Source organism: Carcharhinus amblyrhynchos, chromosome 28 (assembly GCF_965287045.1).
Source record: "Carcharhinus amblyrhynchos chromosome 28, sCarAmb.v2.hapA, whole genome shotgun sequence".
Taxonomy (NCBI): Eukaryota; Metazoa; Chordata; class Chondrichthyes; order Carcharhiniformes; family Carcharhinidae; genus Carcharhinus; species Carcharhinus amblyrhynchos.
In genome coordinates this window covers 6,026,968-6,051,775 of record NC_137351.1, presented here as the reverse complement: position 1 = coordinate 6,051,775, position 24,808 = coordinate 6,026,968, and the positions used below count along the sequence as shown (strand labels likewise).

The 24,808-nt window shown below is 40.6% G+C and overlaps 1 long non-coding RNA gene across 1 annotated transcript in view; it reads right to left on the bottom strand.

Annotated features, from left to right (window-relative positions):
• The window catches only part of LOC145359663 (uncharacterized), a 192,899-nt gene that overhangs the window by 58,437 nt on the left and 109,654 nt on the right, over window positions 1–24,808 (bottom strand). The gene's annotated exons all lie outside the window — the stretch shown is intronic.

Sequence of the window (24,808 nt, the reverse complement as noted above, 5' to 3'; positions counted from 1 at the left end):
CCGATAAAATCACAAGATCATAACATCAAATATTGCAGGAAATTCTTGGGGCTGGAAAGATTTTTTTAAAGTTCAAAACTGAGGAACAATCATACAGATTTCTGTTTCTGTTTGAATAGTTTAATGAGTCACTGAACTGCCAATAGTCTGATAGACACAGTAAAACTCCCAATAAAGACAGACATCAACAGAGAAAATAGGATCAGCAGGAGGCCATTAAGCCCTTCGAGTTTGCTCTGTCATTCACCATGATCTTAGCTGGAGGGTACTGATGGTTTGGAATTCGCTGCCTGAGAGGGTGGTAGAGATGGATTGTCTCACACCTTTAAAAAGTATCGGGATCAGCATTTGACACATCATAACATTCAGGCCTGTGGCCCAAGTGCTGGCTGATGGGATTCAGATGTTTCTAATGTGTAGATGTGCATTCCATGGCTGATCATCCAACTCAATACCCTGATCCCACCTCCCCCATATTCTTTGATTCCCTTCACTCAACTAACTGTTTCTTGAAAACATTCAATATTTTGGCCTCAACTACCTCCTGCAATAGCAAATTTCACAGGCTGACCACTCTCTGGGTGAATAAATTTCTCCTCATCTCTATCCTGAATGGTCTGCCCTGTAAACTCAGACTGTGACCCTCGACACTCCCACCATTGGGAACATCCTTCTTGCATCTATCCTGTCTAGTCCTGAAGGAATTTTATTGGCTTCTATGAGATCCCCCCACCTCATACTTCTGAACTCCAGTGAATATAATCGAAAATGAATCAATTTCTCCTCGGAAGTCAGTCCTGCCATTTCAGGGATCTGCCTGGTAAAACTTCTCTGCACTATCTCTAGAGAAAGAACATCCATCCTCAGATAAGGAGGCTAAAATTGCACACAATATTCCAGGCATGGCCTCACCAAGGCCCTATATAATGCATCAAGACATCTCTGCACTTGAACCCTCTCGCTATGAAGGCCAAAATACCATTTGCCTTTTTTATCGCCTGCTATAATTGCAGCATACAAAATAATTGCCATTATTGTGAGCTGAATAAATTGCCTCCTTTGTGCCTATTTTATAAAATTCAAGTGCAACAATTAACCTATAGAAATTTTTCCCTCTCCCAGTACCCTCACAGTGTCAACATTAAGATTTGCTGTACTGGTTCCTACAAAATTACAAGTAGATACAGATGATGAAGCCCTCAGTCAATCCTAATTAAAATCTCCAACAAAAACTTGTATTTATGCAATGCCTTTCGCGTAATTTTTGCTTTGCTTCACAAAGGTATTCTAAAACAAAGTATGATGTCAAATGACAGAAGCAGATATTAGGGCAGATGACCAAAAACTTGTTCAAAGAGGTAGATTCAAAGAAATGCCTCAAAGGAGGAAAGTGAGTTATAGTTGCAGAAATTTGGAAGGGAATTCCAGAGCTTAGGATCTAGGCAGCCATCAACGAAGGCGTGACCGATGGAGGAACAATTAAAACCAGGGGTGCTCACAAAGCTGGAATGAAAGGAATGCAGATATCTCAGGGGGAGGGGCGGTGCTGGTGTGTGTGTGTGTGTGGTGTTGGTGTGTGTGTGTGTGTGTGTGTGTGTGGTTGTAGGCAAGGCCGAAGGAGATTGCAGAAATCAGGAGGGAATACGCAATGGAGGGATTTGAAAACAAAGATGACAATTTCAAAATTGGGATGTTGTTTAACGGGAGATTGTGTGGGTTAGAGATGCAATGGATAAATAGTATTTGGTATGATTTAAGACACTGGCAACTGAGTTTTGGATGACTTCAAATTTACTCAAAAGGACAGTGGCACAGTAGTCAGGAGGCAGCATGTTGGCATATGGTTAGGATTATTGCCTTACAGCGCCAGGGACCCAGGTTCAATTCTGGCCTTGGGTCACTGTCTAAGTTGAGTTTGCGCATACTCCCCGTGACTGTGTGAGCTTCCTCTGGGTGCTCCGGTTTCCTCCCACACTGCAAAGATGTGTGTGCTAGATTGATTGACCACGATAAATTGTTGCTTAATGTCAGGGGCATTAGGAGAGTAAATATGTGGGGTTAGAGGTATAAGACCTGGGTGGGATTGTTGTTGGTGCAGGCTTGATGGACCAAATGGCCTCCTTCTGCACTGTAGATTCTATGATTCTTTGTTGGGTAGAAGATGGTAGACTGGGAAGTAGTGTGTTAGAGTGCTCATGTCTGGAAGGAATAACAATGTGTATGATATTTCAGCAGCAGATGAGCTGAGGCAGGGGAAATCAGTGATTGAGGTGGGTTTAGTGATGGTGCAGATATGTATTCCAAAATTCATCCCGCAGTCAAATATGACATTAATGTTGCAGATAGTCTGGTTCAGCCACAGACAATTGCCCAGGGAAAGGGATGGAATGACCCTGGAACCCATCATCGTGGCATCCAATTGTTTTTTTTTAGAGAAATCAGGATTTTCACCTCCACTACTCTATGGAAATTCATGTAACGTATTGATCCCTCTTGTGTGAAGACAAATCCAATATCAACCCTAAATACATCTTTTAATTATTTAAATGTGTATCCCTTTTATCCTACTTTTAGCTTACTTTGCATGAATAAGAGATTAAAAATCTTACATTTGTAGTTACTTCTGAAATTATTCATGAATTTGTTTAGGATCGGACAATGACCCATTTTAAATAACAACAATATTTGATAAAGGATCATTTTTGTTCAGAATATTTTACTTCAGATCGAACATGAGGTGCAAATAGAATTTTTTGTGTGTATAATGGTCAATGTCCATGGACAGGGAGTCAATACTAAGTCTTATCCTCAGATGATTCATTGAAGGGTGGGGATATAAAGTGTGCATAATCATGCAAACCAGGCTCCCATTCATTGACTCTATCTGCACCTCCGCTGCCTTGGGAAAGCAGCCAGTATAATCAAAGACCCCACACAACCTGGATATACCCTCTTTCACCTTCTTCCATTGGGAAAAAGATACAAAAGTCTGAAAACAAGTACCAATAGATTCAAAAACAGCTTCTTCTCTGCTGTCATCCGACTTCTGAATGGGCCTTCTATATATTAAACTGATCTTTCTCTTCACCCTACCTGTAACTTCAACACTATATTCTACACCCTATCCTTTTCCCCTATGTACTTTATGAATGGTATGTTTTGCCTGCATAGCACACAAGAAACAATACTTTCCACTGTATCCCAGTACATGTGACAATAATAAATTAAATTACATCAGTCAACATAATAGCTTGGTTCCATTTTATTTATAATTAATTAGCATCAAGGACAACAATTTGGAAGTCAAGTAGGGTACAGCATTGCAGCTTCTCCAATACAGACTGAGGAGTTAGGCAACTTAGATCAAGGTAACAGCATTGCCATCACTGGCCAGAAGATTTAATTACAGCGTGACAATATGTTTGATGACAAGTTGGCAAAGGCATCTTTGCTTCTAACTGTGGGCAGGGGAATTTATAGTTCCTGAATGGAAAGGAAGCATACAGAAATCTATGCTATTTGTTCATATAAAAATGTAGATAACAAGCTTGCCCATAGCACACTCTTACAACATTTTTGTGTAATACTTCTGTGTTAATCATAGGCAAATTTATTCCATCACACCCGATAGGGTCATTTAATTTCAATTGATTCCCAAATCTGAAATCCTAAGGCCTCATTTACACATTCTCATGAGTGGATAGCAGGCTACAGAGAACATAGACAAATAAATTAAAATAAACTAAAGGAAAGCTCCAAGCTAAGTATAAATCCAGGCAAGTTCCTTACAATAAAGATAATTCACACTTCTAACCTTCAGTGCTCTATTCTATTTCTTGGGGATGCAAAACAAACTTAAAGCACTGATAGATTCAGATACTTTACAAGAACATACAAATTTTCACAATGCCCTCAGAGTTTTAATTATCCTGTCAAATAATCAAACTCAGGATTTTGTCTAAGATATTACTTAACCAAACCATTCAATCCAAGAATGCATTGCATTTACATCTTTTAGCCTTTAATGTACACAAGCCCATAGTATAAGATAATGCTATGACCTTGCCCTTATAAGACATCTGATTTAACTTCAGCAGTGCCATGGGAGGCCCACCAGTCTTGAATTATTTTGGTGACCAAGAGAGACCCTAACACAAATACTGTACATTACGAGAAGGTGGTTACATGTTGAACAGGATTCAGATGTGCTGAGCCATCTGTGGGAAGGTCTATGTATTTCTGCATAAAGCGACAACGGAGTGAGAGAGGAAGAGAGTTTTAAAAAAAAGGACAATGCAGAAAAAGGGTGAGACGAAGAGAAGAAGAGGGAGAGATGAACAGAAAGAGAAAGCAAGAGGGGCTCCTGTTCATGATGAGCCCTTTTATTTCCATTTTATGTTTGCACGGGAATTAAATTTGTAGATACAAAATTAATTCCAGTTATTAAATACCACAAACTATTAAAAACTGGGGCAAGTTCCTATTCGCTCAGACTCCATGGAAAATATGTTTTGACCAACCATGTTTTTGCTTCGATAGCTGCTCATCAAAAAGTTATTCTGCGATTCTTATTTCATTAATGTTTACAAAAGTTATTCCTGTAAATCTCATTTGTATTCAGTAACAAAGGTTGAACACGATACCACGAGAGCTAAACCATTTTCTTGGGCCTGGGAAATGGTTAAGGAGTGAAGTGATATGGTCATTATGTGGTCATATTATAAACTTTCCTGATGGGTCATGGAATGAGCACACAGTAAACCAGGAATCTACTGCAAAACTCATCTGATATTGTTCTGTTAGAGCATTGCATTTTCTATTGAGTATTTTTGCTTTGCCAGCTTAAAGCCGATTAACGGGTTCTGTCCATCTGTAACATCTTTTGGCTGCTGATACAATCGGAGTTCAGACTTCCACCAGTACACAATCTCATTTTCTTTAATGTCATTTGATGTTGTAAAATATGAAGTTCTGATTCTCCTAAAGGGTTGCAGTCTTTTTGTTTGCAGCTACATTTCTACTCTTTTCCAGCCAAAGCCCATCATTTAGATTTTAAAGTTAATTTCCAATCTCCCAGTTAAAATTGATAGGTTCAAATAAAATACTTTTGGGGGAATCAAACAAGCTTAATTTGAAGGCAATAATTTCAAGAAAATGCTTCAGATCAAAATTGTTGCTTTTTCTTCATCTGAATATTCTTAGGGCCTGGTTACTTAAGGGAGATCTTAGTAAGTAACTCCCAGATCGGGAATGATTTGGTGATAATTGTATCCAAAATTGAAAAAGCCAGGCGAAGGAGCATGATCGACAGCGCAGGTAACAAAAAAGGTTGAAACAGAGAGAAGGCAATGTAAATCAGGAAATATTGATTAAATGATGCAAGTTTAGGATTGGAAAACATTTACTTTGTAATAGATTGGGCTGACTGACGGAGTGAGGTGTTTCTCTGTTTTGTGCTGTTGAGAATGAATAAGTTGATCAGAGAAGGTTCACTGAATCTTGACCTTAATTATTCTATAATTAGTTATTCCAAAATTCTTTGTTCTAAAAACAATAATTTTCTTGCCAATAATCACAAAGAGGATTGCTAAAATACAATTGTTTTGCAAAATTTCTCTTCCCAATTTGATTGCTTAACTCACAGCTCAATGAGATTCTACTGGTCATGAAATGGTTATAGTTCCAATATTGATTTTAAATCGGGATGGGAGAAAGATAGTGAGGCACATAACTTGGCTGAGTTGCAAGAGTAGAGAAAATGTACAGCAACATGTTTGTAGTTTGAGATTTTATTACAGAAACAGACTGGGTTAACCCGTTGTAAAAGGGAGCAGAAAATACAATAAGGACTCAAATGTGTTCAACCCTGTTACTGCTGTCAATCTGAACTGTCCACTGACCAAATGATGGCATAATTTAAAAAAACTCAACTCATGGTGTTCTCTGTATGTCTAATGGATAATTATACACAGAGCTGAACAAAACAGAAATAGATGGAGACATGAAAGTAAGTGAGAAATAAAGCAGAGGGAAGAGAGTGAGGAACAGAAAGAAGAGAGAGACAGACAAAATATGTAAAATGATGAGAACAAGCAAAAGAAAGACAGAAAAGAGAAGGAAAGATAAAGAGATAAACAGAAAAAAGATGAGGGAATGAAGGATAGTTTATGTTGTTCTTGATGTGTTCAGATATATGTTTTGCAATACAAAATCTAATATTGATAATGGTTGGTAACTTTACTTTTTTTTATAATAGTACACAATCAGATTTGTTCAATATGCTCTATGTTCGGACAAGGGCAGTTACAGGAAAGCACAGAAAAACACACAAAAATGTCAAATAGTTCAGGATTATCAGAGATTATGGGGTTAAGAACCAGATTAGCAGCCACAGACTGTATGTAAAAATTATATAAATTTATTGCTTTCTCAAAATGCTGCAGCTTGCATCAGTTACATTTCTATACGACACCACTCATAAATGAGGTGAAAAGGGAGTTTTAAGTTTTTCATTTTAGTGAAGTGTTAGTCAGGATATCTCTGCTGCTTTAAATTGTATTATGGGGAGTCAAACAAAGTTGAGGCAGACCGTGAAAGAAATACCATTTGAGTTGTTTTGCAATGATATGTTTTCCTTTTTATTCATCCGGACCCAATGAAGTACAGCATTACTGACAATGCGTTCTAACAATAGATCAAGCACTTTTGTCAATATGTAAAACCAAACAGTGGCAATACTTCATACCACAATTTAAAAATCCCTGGGAACAAAAATAAAATACATTTGGGACTTTGTTTCTAATTTACAGTGAAATATATTAAAATTTGTTGAAGGAGTACAGTTTGTGAAAATATATTGCTGGGCTTTGGTGCCTGTCTCAATATTTTTTAGACTGTGAGGTCTTTCATAATATTTTGTTTCTCTGGGCCTGATTGTAAGGCCTATCTAGTCCCCTAGACAAGGGGGAATATGTTCACAATTATGTACAATTCTCCAGTTAAACTGTTGATTAAAAAAAAGATTAAATAGGCAGCAAAATCGAATCTTGGAAATTAGGAAGCCAAAGTGCCGCTAGTTCATCGGCAATTGAAAGAGAAAGGGTTGGCTTATCTTTTGGGGAGGAACCCTTCAGTTAAACAGGTTTGCCTTTTCATTTCTGTTTCCAAATAAATATTTGATATGTTTTCAATATTTTTCTCTTTTTGGTCTAGAGTGAATATCTCATAGTCAGTTGTTCAATGCTTCAAAGTGCAATAAAAGATGATTCCTAGCGAACACAATAAGTACAAGTCTAGTATTTGAATAAACTGAATGGCTTGCTGAACAAGGAATGTTGCCAGATTGTGTGGAGATTATTTGTTAAATGCTTTTTGATTTTTCTTCCTCCCTTTCTTGTGATATCTTTGGACTCTGGGTTCTGATGTGCTGTTTATTAATTGGAACACTTCCATCCCTCACCCTATATCTGATGCAAGCTGCTTACACTGCTTAAAATAGCAGATTCGAGTTTGGAGGGTGACAGCAGACAAATTCAGCACCATAAAATGGTGTGCTTCAGATTAAATTTCGAAATGACCTTATCATTAGTATAAATGTCATGATTCACGTGGAACATGACGAAGTGTGAATTTATACACTGAAATGCAAGAAATATGTACACAAGAATACACCACAAACACAGTAACCTCTGAGTCACTCAAGCAATCATGCTGTAGAGCTTTAAATATGTATCATTAAATTATCTCAATAGAATGAACAGATTCAAATCTGTAAATTCTACTTTTAAAGAATGTTGAAATTTATTTAGCTTGAAAATTAATGGATATGTTTTTTATAATTTGTTAAGTGCATTTTTAATCTGAATTTAAAGACAGATTACTGCATTAGGAGAAGCCCCTCATCAAAACCTACAAAGGGCGAAAGGTGCCGACTTAAAACATGAATTATCTTTTCTCTTTTAGATGCTGAATGGTTTATTGTATATTGCTGCTTGCTGTTTTGTTATGGGTTTTCAGCAATCACATTTTCTCTCTTTCTGTCATTTTCTATGATTTCACCAGGTGATATTGAGATTCAGGAATATTTACAAGTTAAATTTAGTGTATATTCTGATTTGATTTGATTTGATTATTATTGTCACATGAACTAATATAGTGAAAAGTCTTGTTTCTTGCACACGATACAGACAAAGTATACAGTTCACAGAGAAGGAAACAAAAGAGTGTAGAATGTAGTATTACAGTTTTCTTAACGTTTTGATTCACTCATTTTAAAGGCTTGTGTATGTCCTCCGCATTGCTCAACCTATCTTATTTTGTTTTAAAATTCTGTTTTATCAACTAACAACATCAACATGTATTTATATAGTGCCTTGCCTCTCCAATCTCAGATATATGGTACATCTCTGTTTACAATTCATAGCAGGATTGAAGAATTTTGCATGAGGAAACTGGTTCATTTGTTTCCCCCTGTGTTTAAAAACCCAGAAATAATTCAGGCCCATCAATTTTGTTATATTTGTATTTTTCTTCTTGTCTGATGTTTCTTTTGCTATTAGGTGGACTTATTTGGAGACCTGGCAAGTTCCCCATGAAGAAATTTGAGAAACATTTTCATAGACGGATGGATAAAAACCTGCATACATGTAGAAGTGACATTACACATTGATGGATTTTAATGTCTGTTGAATCTCAGTCCACGTTTGTGAACATAATCAGGAATGGTTTGGGAGGGATTTTGCCATAAAGATGTCACATCTGTAAAGTCATGCTTTGTGTTGTCTTTGATCCTACTCATTCTGCAACATGCAACTGTCTATCTGGAGGGGGAGGTGGAGTCACAGTTCATTATATCCATGTGGATAACATGACGTTCCAGTTCTACCCAAATAAATAAACCTCATTAGGCACGAGGTAAGTCAAATTTTGCCAAACCACCATCTTTCCAAGACAGATATTGAACATTTGAAGCTGTAACATTTGTATTACACATTGTTTCAGCAATTGAGAGATTGTGTTTTGTGCAGTTTTCACATGTTACAAATTATTGCTTCAAACAGTGTTTACTTAAAACATTGAAAATTGGCAGAAAATCACTAGTACAGTGACATTGCTGTACTAAATTTGTCACTTTCTTCTTGGCCATTGAAAGTACTACCATAACAAGACAAAGAAATGCAAATCATATTATACCAAACCAACGCATTGCCAGTCACTTTCCACACAATTCAAGCAAAGCAGCACCAACCCATGGGGAGGCAAACCAAACCAATGCTAAATTAAGGCAAATGAGCTGAACCAGAGAATCCCAAGACAAGGTAACTAAACTCCACACAATGCAGTTTTATTATTACTCGAGTTACCACACATTTGACCTCAGTTGCAGGGCTGTGGAGCAGGGTGTACATTCCTTTCTAAACAGGTATGAATCAGAATCACTATAGTCCAGAAGAGGCCATTCAGCCCATCAAGTCTGCACCGACTCTCTGACAGAGTAACTCACCCAGGCCCTCTGCCCCGTCCTATCCCTGTAACAGCACATATTTATCATGGCTAATGCATCTAACCTGTACATCTTTGGACACTAAGGAGCAACTTAACACGGCCAGTCCACCCAACCTGCGTATCTTTGGGACTGTGGGAGGAAACCAGAGCATCCAGAGGAAATCCACACAGACACAGGGAGAACATACAAAATCCACAGTCACCTAAGGCTTGAATTGAATCTGGGTCCCTGAAGCTGTGAGATAGCAGTGCTAAGCACTGTGCCACCATGCTGCCTTTAAAATAGTTTCAATTTTGTTAGTTTCCTTAAAACTGTACTTTTAAAAACATTCACTTTGCAGTTGCAGCATTTATCAAATTCTGCAGCACAATGCTGAAGGAATAGGTTCATAATGTTTAAAGTTTATTTACTAGTATCACAATAAGGCTTACAGTAACACTGCAATGAAGTTGCTGTGAAAATCCCCTTGTCACCACACTCCACTGCCTATTCGGGTACACCGAGGGAGAATTTAGCATGGCCAATGAACATCTTTCGGACTGAGAGAGGAAACCAGAACACCCGGAGGAAACCCATGCAGACATGGAGAGAATGAGTAGACTCCACACAGATATTGACCCAAGCCAGGAATCTAACCCAGGTCCCTGGCACTGTGAAGAAGCAGTGCTAATCACTGTGCCACTGTGCCACCTAATGGCACCAATATTTTGAAACAACGTGTTGGGAATCTATCATGATGTTAAGTGGTAAAACATTCGAATGCGCTTCAAATGAAGCCAGATACTGAACGACATGAAGAAATATTAGGGCAGATAACCAAAGCTCTGTCCAAATAGGTGGATTTTAAGGAGGAGATAGATATTGAGAATTGGAAGATGGAGTTCTACAGCTTAGAGGCTGAATAACCAAAGACAGAGCCACTAATAGTGGAGCAGATGGCTTGCTCAAGAGGCCAGGGCCGGAATTCTTCAGCCTCGCTGCGGCTGGGATTCTCCCGTCCCACTGCTGTGAATGGAGGTTTGGCTGAGCGACACACTCTCCGTTCTTGCTGGCAGCAGTGGCAGGGCATACAAGACTGGAGAATTCCATCCCAGAATTGTATCAGTAACTTAAAGGCTTGTGGGGCTCGAGGAGGTTACAGATGTAAAGTGGGAAAATGGCCATAAACGGTTCTGAACACAAGAAATATACACTAACTCTCCAAGATATAACAAGTGAGCACGCACTATCATCCAGAATATTTTTAACTAGATATTTTTTTAAAAACTTATTGAATATCTAGGGGAGGCAGTTGTCATATATTTGGATAGTGGACATGGCTGGGGCCTTTATTTCATAAGTTTTGACTGAAGAATAGTTAGATTGACCAATTGAAACTCTGAACTTGGTATCAGCAATGCATGAGGATATTGCAGCTTATTTTATTCCCTAGAGTTGTTTTGCTCCCTATTATTGGCATGGTGGTACAGTGGTTAGCACTGCTGCCTCACAGTGCCAGGAATCCGGGTTTGATTCCTGGCTTGGGTCAATCTCTGTGCTGAGTCTGCATGTTCTGCCTATGTCTGTGTGGGTTTCTTCCCAAAGTCCGAAAAACATGCTGGTTAGGTGCATTGGCCATGCTAAATTCTCCCTCAGTGTACCCCAACAGTGTGGCGTCTAGGGAATTTTCACTGCAAACTTGTTGCAGTGTTAATGTAAGCCAACTTGTGACACTAATAAACAAACTTTAAAATTACTGATAGGTGATTCCGGCTCTGAGCAAACCCTTGCTACCCGCTTCTTTGTCTTCTGGACTCTCCTGGTCTCATAATGAATGTTCTTTACTTAAGTGGGCAGTGACTGGTCTTCCTTCGTTTGGACAATAATAGGTTTAATTGAGTCTGTGTTCATATTGTCTCATTCTGAATTTTGTTTGGAATTCCTTGACACTGTATAGTACATTAGTTTGGCCTTTTTTTTAGGCATCAGTTTAACAAATGAGGGGTAAAATTAAACAAAAACAGAAATGCTGGAAAATCTGACAGCATCTGTGGGGAGAGAATAGGGCCAATGTTTTGAGTCTAGACAGCCCTTCTAGTCTGCTCAACCATTCAATCATGGCTGATATGATTCTCATGCCCATTCTCCTGCCTTCTCCCCATAACCCTTGATCCCCTTATTGATCAAAAACCTATCTATCATTGTCTTAAAAACACTCAATGATCTGGCCTCCACAGCCCTCTGTGGTAATGAATTCCGCAGATTCTAAGAACATAAGAACATAAGAAATAGGAGCAGGAGTAGGCCATCTAGCCCCTCGAGCCTGCCCCGCCATTCAATAAGATCATGGCTGATCTGTCGAGTCTCAGTTCCACATTCCTGCCCTCTCCCCATAACCCTTAATCCCCTTGCCTATCAAAAACCTATCAACCCGCGTCTTAAATATATTTAGCAAGGCAGCCTCCACCACTTCAACGGGCAGAGAATTCCAGAGATTCACCACCCTTTGAGTGAAGAAGTTCCTCCTCAACTCTGTTCTAAACCACCCCCCTTTATCTTGAGGCTGTGCCCCCTAGTCCTACTGTCCTTTCTGAGTGGGAAGAGTCTCTCCACCTCTATCCTATCCATCCCATTCATCATCTTATATGTCTCAATGAGATCTCCCCTCATTCTTCTAAACTCTAACGAGTACAAGCCTAGTTTATTCAGCCTCTCCTCATAGTTCAACCCCCTCAACTCCGGTATCAGCCTAGTAAACCTCCTCTGCACTCCCTCCAAGGCCAAAATATCCTTGAGCAGGTGCAGCGCCCAAAACTGCACACAGTACTCCAGCTGCAGCCTCACCAATGCCCTATACAGCTGCAGCAAGACCTCCCTACTTTTATATTCAATCCCCCTCGCTATGAAGGCCAGCATCCCATTCGCCTTCCTGACCACCTGCTGCACCTGCAAGCTGGGTTTTTGCGACTCATGCACAAGGACCCCGAGGTCCCTCTGCACCGTCGCCTGCTGCAGTTTTTCGCCATGTAAGTAATAGTCCTTCCTACCATTATTCCTACCAAAGTGGACAACCTCACATTTGCCAACATTAAATTCCATTTGCCAGTTCCTGGCCCATTCGCCCAGCCTATCTAGATCCTTCTGCAGACTCTCCACACCCTCCGCACAATTTGCCGTTCCACCAACCTTGGTGTCATCAGCAAATTTTGACACCATACACTCGGTTCCCTCCTCCAGATCATCTATATAAATGGTAAATAGCTGAGGCCCCAGCACTGACCCCTGGGGCACTCCACTAGTCACCAACCGCCAATTCTCCACCTCTGGCTGAAGAAATTCTTCTTCATTTCAATTTTAAAGGAGCGCCCCTTCACTCTGAGGTTGTGCCCTTGGATTCATGTCTCTCCCACGAGTGAAAAACATCCTCTCCACCTCCACCCCATTCAGGCTTCTCAGTAAAGTTTAAAGCTTATTTATTAGTCACAAGTCAGTTTACATTAACACTGTAATGAAGTTATTGTGAAAATCCCCAAGTCCCCACAATCCAGCACCTGTTCGAATACACTGAGAGAGAATTTAGTACGGCCAATGCACCTAACCCCCACATTTTTGGACCATGGGAGGAGACCGGGGCATCTGGAGGAAACCCAAGCAAATATGGGGAGAATGTGCAAACTCCACACAGACAAGTGACCCAATCCCGGAATTGAACCTGTGCCCCTGCCGCTGTGAGGCCGCCACTGTGCCGCCCCAACCCTCGAAACATTGGCTCTATTCTCTTTAACACAAATGCTATCAGAGATTTTCCAGCGTTTTCTGTTTTCGTTTCAGATTCCAGCATCCGCAGTATTTTGCTTTTATCTATAGGGGGTAAAATTAAGTTATCTTTTAAAATTATCTTTAAAAAAGAAACTGGCTATTTGCTGAAAGTATAATTCGTGCTTCTGATGACTGCGAGGCAGCACAGACAATGCATCCCAGCAAATCTTTTTCCATGTCTCACTCAAAAACGTTTGCATCGATCAATGTAGAGAAAAAAAATGCGAATCTCCAAATTGAGAATGATGCCTCGGGTCTTAGTCAAGGTAATGTATGGATTGCTTGCACGACTGCCTTTTCGCCTGAAACCGTTTATTGTGTTACATCGTCGAGAACCAAGAGCCACCATTGAATTACACTGTGCTACAGCTCGGAGCATTTCGAGTCTTGCTATCATAAATAGCACAGAGTGGTGGTGAAAGGGGGGCGGGGGTGGAATCAAGGACTAGTAACCACCACACTGGTGCCAATAATTGGTAGTCATGATGTAGAGGTGTTGTCAGACTTCTTACTGCCAATAATTGGCACACACACACACACACAAATGTAATGATATCAAGGTATTGTCTTTATAAACCAGGCACAGTCCCATGCACGGGTTTGATTTGATTGCTTGCAGAGTGGTTTTAAAACATGTTTGCAGTTGGTGCAAGGCTGAACTTTAACCCTGTCTCAATGTCCCGATGTAAAAAAAAAGCTTGTTGTCGGGTGAGAACATTTGATATTCACCGGGTTTTGATGCTCTGTTGCTGATTTACAAAGAAAAACACAATTAATTCCATTACCACCTTTGCCAATTGCACTGGTGTCAGTTTCATGTGAATTTCAGCGCTGAGGTCCCGCTGAAGAGATAGCTTCAGAGCAAACAGCCACGTTGGAGCAGCACAGACTCAAACACTCTGCAAACCTCGGAGGGTTCTGCAAACACCGTAATTGACACATCAATTTATTTATCTAACTTTACTTAAGAATGAAAAATCCGAGCAGAATTATTATTATTCTCCCTGCCACACATTTCTGCGATTTGCTTTGATAAAATACGCCAGGGATTCGGAGCAAGATGATTTTTGCAGGTGGGTTAAGCAACCAAGAAAAGGCTAGGTTTTCATCGCACCCGGAGGAATAGTCCCCTGAAAAAGTGCTTCATGTCAAATATAAATGCAATTCAATGAATCTCTGTGGTGTTGCGACTGGCAGTTTGTATTGCAATTAATTGGGGCATGGAGTTAGTGACTCCGCAGATGAGCCAATCCCATGCAATCGGTCTACACTACAAACACTCATATTTCCATAAACCACACACAGTTCTGATGGATATTGCTCAGCGCCTTCAAGAAAACACACTGGAGGAAACAAAGCTCCGGGTAAAATATTCCTCACAGTCAAAGAATTGGAGGGACTAAGAAGAAAAAAATAATCGCTAAACTGGAGTACACAAAATAAATGACATCTTTCCACTTTGAACGGATTTTCCTTCTGTGTCATTTCAAATCTCATGACAGGATGTGTTCAGCTGTTCTGTCTGTCAGGGTAGGGACGGATTTTGATTGGAACTGGTCGGATCAGGAGACCGAGTGGCAATGAAATATGCAAATGATCAGGTGGGATTCAATCTGAAGGCCTAAATTTTATGCAAACCAGCTATTTACGCATACAAGATGTGTTTAATTAAACAGGCCTATCTTCTAAGGGGAGAAACCTTGTGATCTGGCGAAATTCAACGTGATATGTCAGGGATGATCCATCGATTTAGCAATCATCTGTTAAGAACCCGTTTAATCGTCTAAAGACAGAATTGTCAATCTGATCTTCTGGACCATATTTTGATTTATTCTTGTCATGTGGGGTGGCATGGTGGCACAGTGGTTAGCACTGCTACCTCACAGCACCAGGGACCCGAGTTCAATTCCAGACTTGGGTCACTGTGTGGGGTTTGCACATTCTCCCTGTGTCTGCGTGGGTTTCCTCCAGGTGCTCTGGTTTCCTCCCACAGTCCAAAGATGTGCGGGTTAGGTGGATTGGCCGTGTTAAATTGCCCCTTATTGTCAGGGGGACTAGCTAGGATAAATGCATGGGGTTGTGGGGAGAAGGTCTGGGTGGGATTGTGGTGGTTGCAGATACGTTGGGCCGAATGGCCTCCTTCTGCACTGTAGGATTGTATGAGGATCTATGTATTGGCTGGGATTTTCCAGCCACCCTCCCCAAAACTGGAGAATCCCATCTGAGGTCAATGGATCTTTGCGTGGTCCACCAACCCCCCCCACACCCCCCAGCCTGCTATGATTCCCATGGCGGGTGAGGTGAAAGAACCACCCCCCTCCCCCGCCATTGTTTCTTGGGTACTGTACCGACAAAACATACCATTCATAGAAATTTAGGGGAGAAGGAAAGGAGAAGGTGCAGAATGTCATGTTATACTCAGTTACAGTGTAGAGAAAGATTAACTTAATTTAACTTCATTTTTAAAAGTTTTTATAGTTTATTCGCATCACGAGTAGGCTTACGTTAACACTGCAATGAAGGTACTGTGAAAATCCCCTAGTCTCCACACTCCTGCACCTGTTCGGGTACACTAGAGAGAATTTTCGCATTGCGAATGCACCTAACCAGCACGTTTTTCGGACTGCGGGATGAAACAGGAGCACCCAGAGGAAACCCACGCAGACATGGGAAGAACGTGCAGACTCCACACAGGCAGTAGCCCAAATTGGGAATCGAACACAGGTCCTTGGCACAGTGAGGTAGCTGTGCTAACCACTGTGCCACTGTGTTGCCCACTGTGCCACGATGCCGCCCACTATATAAGGTAGGTCCTTAGTCTGACAGCAACAGGGAAGAAGCTGTTTTTGAGTCAGTTGGTATGTGACCTCAGACTTTTGTGTCTTTTTCACGGTGGAAGAATGTGGAAGAGAGAATGTTGTGGATGCATGGAGTCCTCAATTATGTTGGCTGCTTTTCCGAGGCAGCAGGAAGTGTAGGTGGAATCATTGGATGGGAGGTTGCTTTGCGTGATGGACTGGCCTACGTTCACAAAGATTGGTTTAATAGGCCCAACCTGGGTCTATTGCCCGTTCATCCCTTCTGCAAACAATTGCCCCTGTCAGGGTAAATTCAAAAGAAAATTGGTCTAGTTGCATGATCAAAGATTCAAATAAACCCACAAATGTTCAATTAGATTGCAGTTTCTCCATTTCTCAGTCCCCTTGGCCAGGACCTGAGCTGGTTTGGAATGACAACTATTTTGCCCAATTGTTCAAATTTAACACTTATCAGAATTCAAAAATTTGTGGACCAACTATTGAGTTTTTTAAAAATTCTTTTGTGGGACATGGGCTTTGCTGGCTGGCCAGCGTTTTTGTCTATCCGTAGTTGCCCGAGGGCAGATGAGAGTCAACCACACTGCTGTGGCTCTGGAGTCACATGTAAGCCAGCCCAGACAGATTTCCTTCCCTAAAAGACATAAGTGAACCAGATTGGGTTTTCCAACAATGGTTTCATGGTCATCAGTAGATTCTTAATTCCAGATATCTTTTATTGAATTCAAATTTCACCATCCGTCATGGTGGGATTTGAACCCAAGTCCCCAGAACATTAGCTGATTTCTGGATTAATAGACTAGCAATAATACCACCAGACCATCACCTCCCCTGATTGTTGGTAGAACAATTATTAAAATAGAAAGGCAAAGTGTTATTGCAAACAACGTTTACCAGGAATAGACACGACAAAATTCCAAGCCAACGGGGAGGATGTTTGCTTTCAAGGGAGAATCTAGACTTGGGGCGGTGGGGAGGGGAGTGGGGGGGAGGAGGGGATGGGCACAGTTTAAGAAAACGGGGGTCTCCCATTTAAGACAGACGTGAGAAGGAATTTTTTCTCTCAGAAGGTCATTAGTCAGTGGAGGCTGGGTCATTGAATATGTTCAAAGCTGAGTAAGACAGATTTTAAGAATGTAGGATTTCCACCGTTAATGTACAATCCTTCCCATCACAGAATCTACCCAACCCATTTAATCTCCTGAGATAACCTTGCCACAGTTTCTTCTTGTCAAATGTCAATCAAGCAAAACTCCAGAATATTAATTTGTTCTCATATTCCCATTTTCCAAACCTGGCTGGCTGTTTTTCACAGACATATCCTGGATTCAGTAGAGTTTTGACTGCTGATTTATCCAGTAGCTGTCCCTGAAATCTCCAACCACATTTCTGACCTGGTATTTATCAACACCCTCCCCACCGCCCGCCCCACCCCCGGATATCTAGTGTTTCATCCTTAGCTACTTTTCTTTGAGTCTGTTCCACATCCATAACTCTTTGGAGAGTTTTTTTTATTATCTTGCTTTGATATCTTGTCAATTGTGTCTGCACTGTAGACTTACTTCTACCTGAATGATTTGGGCCATTCATTTTAATCATGGATTGTATCCACTATCTTCTTTTCTCCAAAAAAACTAAGATTATTTCTGTGATAATTTCTTCAGAACCGAGAAGTCCAAGTTATCATTATATTCTTTGGACCTTCATGGAGTTATTATTATTTTTGAAATTGCAGTATCCAAGATTTTACATGGGTGTCCTTGTGCAAGCTCAGAACACAGTTATTGCAAAATAAAATTCATTGCCTCACATGTGGACCCTAATATTTGATTAACTATTTCATATGTTCACTTCCTCGATCCATTCATTGCCCAATCACCCTGAACCGCATAGGTAGGCATCATCAGCAAGTTTTAGCATTGAATTACCTGCACAGGTTATTACTCTGCATGGGGTAGTTGCGTCAGTGTCAATCGACAAACTCAGAGAGAAAAAGGGAGCCCAAAGAGAATTTTGGGGAGCGTTTCAAAGAAGCAAAGAATATGAGGTATCAGAACTCTGCCCAAGACCATAAGGAGCGACAAAAGGTTGTGAATATAGCCCAATCCATCACACAAACCAGCCTCCCGTGCATTGACTCTGTCTACACTTTCCACTGCCTCGGCAAAGCAACCAGCATAATTAAGGACACGACGCACCCCAGACATACTCTCTTTCACCTTCTGTCAGGAAAGAGATACAGAAGTCTGAAGTCACGTACCAACCGACTTAGGATATTGAGTTACTAATATCCCACCATATATCTACTATGGTAATCCATTTATTAATTAAAAAATGGTGACCGTAAAAAGTTATTTAACAAGTATTTAGCTCCCTAAAGTGCAACAGCTATTAAAGCCTTTGTCCAGATGTACAGGTTAGCTCTTATCTTTTAGTGTACAGTTGTTATACAGCAATCAATTTTCAAGTTGGTTCATATGATGCTTTTTATACAGCTTTTCAGAATGGGAATCGTGAGGGAGCAGTGAAAGTGGGTGCATAACTAGGTTAGTCTCATTCAAAATTTATAGTGAGGGCTTTAATTCCCTTTTGTACGCTGGCAAACTCATATTAAAATCATACAGAGAAAAAAGACACAAACAGATCAAGTAGTGTGTTAAAAATAATGCTTTGAGGGAATTGAACCCTTTAATCTTTCTGTAAGGTGATAGTTATTAGTTTGCCATTCTCAAAAACTGACCGAGAGGAAGGGAATCTGGGGATGTTACTGATAGCATAATTTATTTCCCTCCAGGTTTCTATTCTTTCAGAAAGTATAATTTAAACATAAAAGGGGATGTATCACACTATCGGTAGTTAGCACTGCTCCATCATAGTGCCAGGGTTAGGTGAATTGGCCATGCTAAATTGCCCCTTAGTGTCAGAGGGACTAGCTAGGGTAAATGCAAGGGGTTATGGGGATAGTGTCGGGATGGGATTGTGGTCAGTGCAGGCTTGATGGGCTGCATAGCCTCCTTCTGCACTATATGATTCTATGATTCACAATAGTGCAGACAGAGGCCATACGGCCCATCGAGCCAGCACTGACACCCTGGCCCTATCCCCATCACCCCACATATTTACTTTTCAAATTCCCCTGACACTATGGGGCAATTTAGCTTGGCCAATCAACCTAACCCTTTGGAGTGTGGGAGGAAACCCACACAGACACAGGGAGAACGTGCAAACTCCATACAGACAGTGAACCAAGCCGGGAATTGAACCCAGGTCCCTGGCACTGTGAAGCAGCAGTGCTAACCACTGTGCCACCATGCCAATAGTGATTCTGATTCTAATAAATTCTCCATTATCTTGTGGAAATGAACTTCATTTTCACATATGGATCTGCATAGCCAGCAGCTGTGAGTTGCTTGCTTAGGAGGATCATCATGACCAAACTCAATGCTGTCTGCACTTCCAGGAAGAGACAATGGGTTGAGATGGGAAAAGTAGATTGATTTTGATTTCCTCTCATCAATCCAAATCCATTGCAGCATGCCAACTGGTATTTGGTCTGAGATCAATAAGCTCAGAGATTGCAGATCAAACTCAGCCTTAATGAGTACAAAACTAGGTGCCGCACACGACTATCAGGGACACCTGGATTTGGGTTCATCATAAAGGGAATCATTGCCACAAAGATTGTTTTTAAGTAGGCTGGATCCAATCCGTAGAATAGCATGAAGAAGCTGGGTCAGTCAGTACCAGGAGTAAAAGAGTTGGGTCCAGTCAGCAACACATGGTGTTACTGAATCTAATAAAGTAAGGGATCTAGATTAACGTCAGGAATGATACAGCTATTAAGAATGGGTGATGAAGCAATCTCCCCATTTCAACGGCATGTGTCATTATAATTGTTTTGATTGTCTGGCTCAGATATTAAATCATATATAATCACTTATTGTTGGTTTGCTGGTTTTAGAAGCCATCTATTTACAGACAAATGAGATAATAAAGTGAATTACAATCTCGGCCTTAAGTATTTAAAGAAACCTTGATAGGGAGCCACCACATTACTGAAGTAATTAAGACTCTGTGCTGCTGTCTATCAGGTATTCATCCCTGAGTGGCATATTAAAGGACTTTAAAAAGCTGCAGAGGTGAGTGAAGACTGCAGCGTCATTTAAATCTTGAACATGTACTGATTCTGCCAATACTTTATCTCTCTACCTGAGCCCCCCTGTGTTACTGCTTTTAAACTCCACCTCTAAAGCCACCTGGAAACCTAATTTAGGACCTGCCTTTTGGTACACACCACTAACCTAACACTGCTCTGTCCCTGATTATTTTCATCTTTTGGAAGTGCTTTGGAACATTGAACCATATTCAAGGTAATACAAAGTTAAAGTTTATCTATTAGTCACAAGTAGGCTTACATTAACACTGCAATGAAGTTGTTGTGAAAAATCCCCTAGTTGCCACACTCAGGCACCTGTTTGGGCACACTGAGGGAGAATTTAGCATGCCCAATGCACCTAAGCAGCATGTCTTTTGGACTATGAAAGGAAACTGGAGACCCTGGAGGAAACCCACACAGACACAAGGAGAATGTGCAGACTCCACACAGACATGACACAAGTCAGGAATCAAACTCGATGTCCCTGGCGCTGTAAGGCTGCAGTGCTAACCATTGTGCCACCATGCTGCTCTGCATACACAAGTAAAATTCATTAATAACATATTGTGTGTCGCCAGTCAAAACTATAGAAAGCATCCTTTCCTGATGTAACACAGCTTGGTACGGCTCCTGCCCTGACTAAGACCACAAGAAACTCCAAAGGGTTGAGAACACAGCCCAGTCCATCTCACAAACCAGCCTCTCATCCATTGATTCAGTCAATACTTCCCACTGCTTTGGAAAAGCAGCCAGCATAATTAAGGACCCCATGCACCACGGATATACTCTCTTCCACCTTCTTCCATCGGGAAATTAATACAAAAGTCTGAGAACACATATCAACCGATTCACGAGCAACTCTTTCTCTGCTGCCAACAGACTTTTGAATGGACCTACAATATGTTAAGCTGATCTTTCTCTACACCCTATCTGTAACTGCGACACCATATTCTGCACCCTCTCCTTTTTCCCCTGTGTAATTTATGAATGGTATGCTTTGTCTATATAGTACAAGAAACAAAACTTTTCATTGCACTTCAATGCACGTGTCAATAATAAGTCAAATCAAATTAAATCACATTTCCTCCTAAATTGATATACATCATCTTTCTCATTACCCCTCTTACTGTATCATCATTAACCACAAAAAATATACAGAGAAATAGAGATAGGTTAAGTGAGTGGACAACAATTTGGCAGATGGAATATAATGTAAGAAAATGTGAATTTATGCATTTCAGTAGGAAGAATGAAGGAGCTGAATATCATGTAAGCGGATAAAGCTACAGCATAGAGGGATTTGGAGGTCCTTGTGCATAAATCACAAAAGGCCAGCATGCTAGGTCGGCAGATAATAGAGAAGGCAAATGGGATGTTGTCCTGTATTTCAAAGTATAAAAAGGAAATTCTTGCTGAACCAAGCAAGACACTAGTTAAACTGCACTGAATAGTTTTGGTCCCCTTATCTAAGGAAAGATAGACTGGCATTGGAGGCAGTCCAGAGAAGGTCAATAGACCAAACCTGAGTATGGAGGGATTGTTTTATGAGGAGATGTTGAGTAGGTTGGGCCTGTACACATTGGAGCTCAGAAGAATGACAAGTGACCTTACTGAGACACAAAGAATTCTCAGGGGGGCTTGACAGAATTTGAGAGATTATTTCCCCTTATGGGAGAGTCTAGGACCACAGGGCATAATCTCAAAGTAAGGGGTTGCACATTTAAGACAAAATGAGGAGGAATTTCTTCTTTCAGAGTGTAGTGAGTCTGTGGAATTCTTTACTGCAGAAGGCTGTAGAGACCCGATCATTTAAGTATGTTCAAGGCTGAGGTAGACAGATTTTTAATTAGTAAGGGAATCAAGGGTTATTGGGATAAGGTGGGAAAGTGGAGTTGAGGATTATCAGATCAGATCAGTCATGCCCTCATTGATTGGCAGAGCAGACTCAATGGGCTGAATGGCCTATTTCTGCTCCCATATCTTACAGTCTTATTACTGCACTGTCTCCAATTCTAAACCATTCTTTCCCAGGAATTACCCAGAAATTTTATGGAACGCCTCAGGACTATTTTCCTCAAAAAACAGCCTTTGACATCACCAATTCCAGATTTAACTCCTCTTCTAGTTTTCCCAACTTTGGTGGTGCCCTTACTCTTCATCTATGGTTTCCCAATGAAGGTAGAGAGTCCTGTGAAAGCACCAGTGCTGGATACAAAGTCAAATAACCGATATTACCGAGCAGAGCAAAACAAAACATGGCTGATCAGAAAGCAAGATTTAACGTGGAAACAATGCTGTCGTCACTGATGTTTAAAGAGAAAATGAGTGATGAATACACAGAATGTTCAGCACACACAACTATTAATAATCGGGGGGGGGGGGGGGTTGCAGCCTTTCATGAATACCCCTGATTGCATTTCATCTTCCTACACTGGGAATTCAGAGGTGCTAAACATTTTGTCCTATACAGAATCTCCCTTTCAGTTAATTTACTGCATAATTATGGTAATTAAGCTCATTTAGACAACGTTTTAAGCCTGCTGAAAGGACAACTCCACCTTAATTATAATTGTGGACAGCCTGTGGTCACTTACCATTGCTGCTGGTTAAGCACTAATGGAGAAGTGAGAACGAGCTAACTAGTTAAACTGGAGCAAGGCTGGACAACAGGATGACAAGGTTGAAGTCAAGTACATTAGCCAGTTACACTCAAAATAACAGTAAACATTTCATGCCTGCTTCTTTCTTCAAGGACACATTGGAATTTATACAGATCAATATTTTGCTGTCTTCCAGTTCCTACAGTCTCCCCCATATTTCATGATAATAAGAACACATGAAATTTAGGAACAGGATATAATTCATATATTAATCCCATCTACTCAACTTCCCACCATATCTCTAATCTATCCATGGGTGGCACAGTGGTTAGCATTGCTGCCTCACTGCGCCAGGGACCAGGGTTCAATTCCTGGTTTGGGTCACTGTGTGGAGTTTGCATATTCTCCCTGTGTCTGTGTGTGTTTCCTCCAGGTGCTCCGGTTTCCTCCCACATGCCAAAGATGTGCAGGTTAGGTGGAATGACCATGCTAAATTGCCCCTTCATGTCAGGAGAACTAGCTAGGGTAAATGCATGGGGTTATGAGAATAGGGCCTGGGTGGGATTGTAGTCATTGCAGACTTAATGGGCTGAATGCCCTTTCTCTGCACTGTAGATTCTATGAGAAACACAACAAATCATCTCTTGATCCTATTTACGAGATCATTATATGATCACTTATTAGCAACTCTGTTATATGGTGGGTGAAAATAAAGCCCCCTGTTCTCTTCATTATTCTTATTTCTAACCTCGGGCCTGAGATTTGAACTCTTCGCCAAGCTGAAAAATTTGCCTTGGTCGATTGTGTCTTGATCATGAAGATTTCAATTACATCTCTGTGAATCAATCCCTTCATTTTTCTAAAGAAAATTTCTTTCGGCGTTGACTCAACCTAAATTCCTGACAACTGCCGGCAACCACACTTCCAATGTAACACTGTCTCCAGCAAATCAACAGATGTGAATTACAAAGTAATACACCTTCAGAGCCATAGGAAATTACATTTGAATTGTTATTTATCAGCTGCATGCAAACATAATGTAGTTACTTAGTATAATGTGGTGGCATTCTCCTTTTTTTGTTGACAGTAGGTAAATGGCTTCTGAGTGGCTCAATACAAATCTCAGACTATAAGACATAGGAGCAGAATTAGGCTGCTCGGCCCATCAAATCTGCTCCACCATTCAATCACGGCTGATATTTTTCTTATCCCCATTCTCCTGCCTTTACCCTTAACCCCGAATCCCCTTATTAATCAAGGAAATATCTATCCCTGTCTTAAGGACACTCGATAACCTGGCCTCAATAACCTTCCATGGCATAAAGTTCCACAGGTTCACCACTCTCTGGCTGAAGAAATTTCTCCTCATCTCTGTTTTAAAGGATCCTCCCTTTAGTCTGAGAATGTGCCTCAGTAGCTATCTAAGTAGCCAGGCTTCCAAAACATACAACTTGATAATATATCCTTCTGGAAAGTCATTATGGCAACGATCCAAAGGTGTACCTGACCCAGACGTACTGGATAAGTCAATTGTAGTGAGATCTTTATTTTGCATCTAACCCATGTTTTATTTCAAGATAGGACAAATGCATAGGGTACTGTTACACAGCAAGCTTTATAGTACGTTTAACCTGTGCTAAAATTGACCTTGTGGTGTTTGATGGAAGCTTACAAACTTCACATTTCGGAAGGATGAAGATGAATTATTAAGTTTGTTGGTTGGACCAAATGATCTTTTCTAATTATAATCAGTCTGTGATTCCACATATTGAGAAACATAGATGAAAGGTTAGGGCTCATAAGTTACAATACAACCAGGGCTTAAAAGACTGGGAATTAGATAAGAGGAAGTTTGTGTTTAAGGGATAACTATCTTGTATTTTAAAAGCCTTAAAATTGTAGCTCTACGTTTTTGCAATCTCAAATAGCAATA